At 48.5% G+C, this 4,572-nt stretch overlaps 1 long non-coding RNA gene across 1 annotated transcript in view; it reads left to right on the top strand.

Annotated features, from left to right (window-relative positions):
• Positions 1-1,135, top strand: part of LOC113215542 (uncharacterized) — a 20,199-nt gene extending 19,064 nt beyond the window's left edge. The window contains exon 2 of the long non-coding RNA XR_008011470.1: positions 868-1,135. This is a non-coding gene — a long non-coding RNA (uncharacterized LOC113215542). The remainder of the gene's footprint in view (positions 1-867) is intronic.
• Positions 1,136-4,572: the final 3,437 nt, after the last annotated feature.

Raw genomic sequence — 4,572 nt, 5'->3', positions numbered from 1 at the left:
CTGATGCAATCCATCTCGTTTGTTTGTCGGTCTCTCAAAGTTTAAGATTATCTTAGTGGTTACTTCCGGACAACAAATATACATACAGGGTGGTCCATAGACCCCCTCCTTTCTTTTGCTTATACTGTACCGCATGCACGGGTGCGGGCGGCCTTGCCTACCGTCGCTCTCCGCGGCACCTTATGGCCCTGGCCCCGTGCGAGTATGCAACCCGGACGCACGCCTGCATCCGGTACAGTATAAGCACAATAAAGGAAGGGGTTTGTGGACCACCCTGTATTTTCTTCCAGGAGGTAACTCATCAAAGTAGAACCCAGACCCAGAACCCTCTCACCCAAAAGTTCGTCTGTTTGTTCTCTCTCACCGTTAATCACTAGAGGAAGTTTCTCTCAGAAAGGTGACTCTAAAACACGTTTATCTTCTTTAGTAAGGGATAACTTGACGAAGTAGAAGCAACTGGGGACCGATTTCGTTCGTTTAAATTACTATCTCCCACTGGATAGACACTGAATGGGGATTTCGACCGGTTTCAACTAACATAAGCAAGAAGTGCCTAAGTTGTAAGTAAGCCCTACAAGGTCTCAAATCGAAATTTGTTAAAGTATCCCCAGAAAACAGTTCATTGAAATCGTGGTCTTTCGAGGCCTTTTCCGGAGCTAGAGGTGGCTTTGCTTTAGGCAACGGCAAAAAACAAGTAATAGAGGCAAAAAAGCTGTGCTTGTCTCGATGGAGTGACTTTTATTAAAATCTGTGTACGAAGCAGAAGAGCGCGGGGGGGGGAGTCAGGTTGCAAGGTGCTGATATACCATTCTAGAGAGTTACGAAATTTCGAGTATGACTTCGAATAACCCGTGGTCTTGTTCGCAGGTGCGATATCTTATATCCAACGCGTCGATCGATGTAGATGCCATTGCGCGGATGTTTGGCGTCTCACCTAATAATGATGTGTGGAAGATCGTAATAACGATAAAAGACGAAAAGCGTGCCCCTTATATTTGCCTTGACGCTGCAGTCCGAATTGTGAAATACGCAAGCAGGGGTTGATGTCCTTGGCAGCAAACTATTGTGGTATCTACCGCGGTGGAGTGAGTCACTTAGCATTTCGAAATTATAAACGTCTGCTTTCTTAGATAAATTGCGCCTTCTTTATACGCGTAAAATTGCGGGTTCCACATAGTAGGCCTATCAATTAGGTACCACTCTTAAGCAAAGTCCCATCGAGAGAGTATGACGAGACGACGAGACTTCGACTACTTGCTTCGCTGGTGAGATCAGCAGCTGCGGGTACGAAACTGGTCTTCGCTCACAGTGGGGTAACCAGACTTGGTCTAACCCTAGAGCGAGCAGGCGCGCGCATCCGTCAAGCGGAGCTCCAAGTTCCACTTCCCTGGCACCGGCAGGCTCAGCCGGAAAACAGACAGCGTAGAGGTTCTCAATAAGAATCTGGTAAAAGTATTAGTACTCGCAGTACCTAGTCACGCGGTGTCGCCAGCGCCGCTGCAAAAAATATTGCGTTGAAGTTTGACACGGGCAGTGAGACGACACGTTACTATCAAAGATAAGGTTGTGTTCGTATACTGTGGCCTGGCTCCTGGATTGGGTTCCTATACTTACTTGTAACCTATCCATGACCGAATCACAAATGTTTTTGACAGTTAAACTTACAATGTTCTACTTATTGTTCTACAGTCTATTGTGCTATTTGTAATATATTTCTTGTTGGAAAATGGCAACATTTTCATATTGCACTTTATGAGTTTGTCATACCTATTGTCTTCCACCACCTAGCCTAATGAATGTGAGTCAGTCAAGTGAACGTGTTCCCTACCGGAACTCCAGCTGAAGCTCTCACAGACTTCGTCCAGGAACCTCAGAGCGTGTGTACTCACGGTAACTCACTCCCAAAGGAGGGCCTTGGAATTTTCGTCTCGTGGTCAAGGGTTTTTCTTGATGTATCCAGATCGTGCTTCAAGGAAAACCCTTCAATACCAGACAAAAATTCTAAGGGTTTTCCTTGGAGGCGACGGGTTTAAGGGCAGAGTTTGGGATTTAAGGGTCAATCTTCCACCCGACCTTGATATCCAAGAAATTTCCTCGAGTTTCAAGTGAACAAGACATTATTTTGACCGTGATGTACTTGTTTTAGACTATCGGAGTTAGTGATGTCCAATGGTCGGTCAACCCCCCACTCCACCTGTCTGCCGTCTCTCTCTCACGCGCTAGCCGGCCGCTAGCTCCGTCCCTCTCGCTCGCTCGATGGGCACCCATCGGCACCGAGCGACCGACCATTGGACACCACTAATCGGAGTGACATCTAAAATCATCTTTCCCTAAATACCCAAAATACCTTTCGAGACACAATTCCCAACATTTTTCAGTGTTTTTTCTCTGTTGGTTGTAAACTTGACGATAAGAATAAGGCCTTAGTTATTGTCGGTTTCAAACGTGTTTGGTCCATCAGATAGGCGCACCTGACCGGTTTATTTCGCATAGTGGACTCAGAGCGTGCTGCACCCTAGCGTCTGGAGCTGGAAGCAGCCCCGCCCCCGCCGCTCAGGCCTCATTGTATACTGATTATAGAACTGTCTATTTTTCTTCAATAAACCAATAAAATCACATCAGATTCTAAACGGCTAGTCATTTCGATCAGAGCAGAAGTAGTAGTCAAGTAGAGCATATGGAGTACTAATAACCCGCATTCGGTCAGTCAAGCTAAAATGCAGACGAATGCGGGGAACGAGACCACTGATCTCGCTAAATTACATAAAATCGCACCAATATCTCAAAACAGTCAAAAATGTTGCTTCGAATGTTCTCCAGCCGGGCAGCCGGGCTAATGCAGATCGAACATTCTCCAAACGACGTTTGTAGATCGGACATTCTCTGGGCGACCGTCGTAGAACGGACTTTCTTGCATGGGGGCAACGCTTTGCTGACACCCCTCACTGCCGGAAATTAGTAAGAAATTGGCTGTTAGATACAGGGTTTCTTCTAGCGGATGGCACAACTGTGACCAAGAGGCCACTCGAGGCTTTAATTGCCTTGGTGGCAACACCCAGCAACCCTCTAGAAGTGACATCTTGTTTCAAGCTTACTGGAGCCCATGTCAAGTGTGAGAAGACAGCCCGGCAATCAGTTCGCTTAGCAGCTGAGCTATTGTTTCACAGTACTGAGGTTGCCCTTAATAAGTACTTACCTGGAAATGATCCTGAGGAGGCACTGAGACTCTCAAGAGTCATAAGAATTATTAATGGATGATTTGACATTTTCAATTCGTATATCCTCTATTCCACCCCACTGAAGTCAGCTTATGGAACAAACCTTGAAGAACAAGACAAGGCTGGATGAAATGTACAGTTTAATGAAAAATATGCTTTGTATTGATAAAACGTCTTTGCAAATTTTCCAGAAAGCAATACTAATATCAATCACATCACTTAATGTTAAGAATTGAAATAGAAATAAAATTCTAAAAGCCTTACCTCCTTTCCCACAGGCTAAACCAAGATATACTTGAAAACTTTTTAGCCAAATACGGACTAGAGAGGTAGTCTTCATGACCACCCTACTCCAATGGAATCATTGTGGGGGGTAAGGATGATAATTTTAGGAAAACAAGCTGGTATTGTGCATGCTAATAATAATGCCAATGCCTTGGAGTCCAGCAAATATGATGGTGACAATTTCCTGACGGCCACAGCTATTAATGTTCTAGAAGAGGCAATGACAGCAGAAGACCCAGAAGAAGACCCAGATGATGTAGTGGAAGAAAATTCTGATAAAAACAATAATGAGCAACAAAATAATATTTGCCATGATTATGAAAATGAAAATGAAGTCGAAGCACCAAGTACCTATACAGAATTACAGGAAGAAATGCAAGGTGATGGAATAACGTACTTGGCAGGTTGGGTTGCGTCGGTCGCCAGTTCGGGCGCCGAATCGCCCTCCGGAGTGCTGCGGTGCCCCGGGTCTCCAGCGGCCCTGCGGAGTGCTGCCCCTGGCGGAGACGTCGTCAACTAGCCTCTGCTGACGCAGTCGGGGCCCGACGCTACTCCACGGCGGGGGCGGGGCGCTGAGCGTCGATCACGGGTGTGCGCGCATAGCCAGCTCAGCACAACACGCGTCAGCACCCTCCTGACCGACTGTCGGTGCGGGGCTTGCAGGGCGGTGCTCCGTGGCTGCGGGCGCGCCGCGCCCAGACGGGCCTTCCACTGGGGCGCGTCGTCAGCACATCTGCGGGTCCGACGCCAGCTGCCGCCGGTGCCCCACCGGGGCCCACCACCTAGGGGCCCTTCGCCCTGCCGCGCCTCTGCGGTTATCAGGGTCTGCGGTTCGTCGATGAGCCGTCAGCGGGGGCCCCTCTACGAGTCACGGGGTGCCCTGGCCCTGCTATGGCCCGTCCGCAACTTCTTTTGGACATTGGCGGCCGTTCTCTTCGCCGCCCGCCCCTCTGGTCATACTTCACCCCGGGCGTCCAGGTTTTCAGCGTGGGAGCACGAACCTGTGTTCCTTTGCTTGACGATCGCGGCGACTGCAGGGGGGCTGACGACGGGTCACGTTTGAACCCCG

Source organism: Frankliniella occidentalis, unplaced genomic scaffold, assembly GCF_000697945.3.
Source record: "Frankliniella occidentalis isolate FOCC.00 unplaced genomic scaffold, Focc_3.1 Scaffold119, whole genome shotgun sequence".
Classification (NCBI taxonomy): domain Eukaryota; kingdom Metazoa; phylum Arthropoda; class Insecta; order Thysanoptera; family Thripidae; genus Frankliniella; species Frankliniella occidentalis.
Note: the sequence above shows the minus strand (reverse complement) of the source record. Positions and strands in the feature narration are given on the sequence as shown.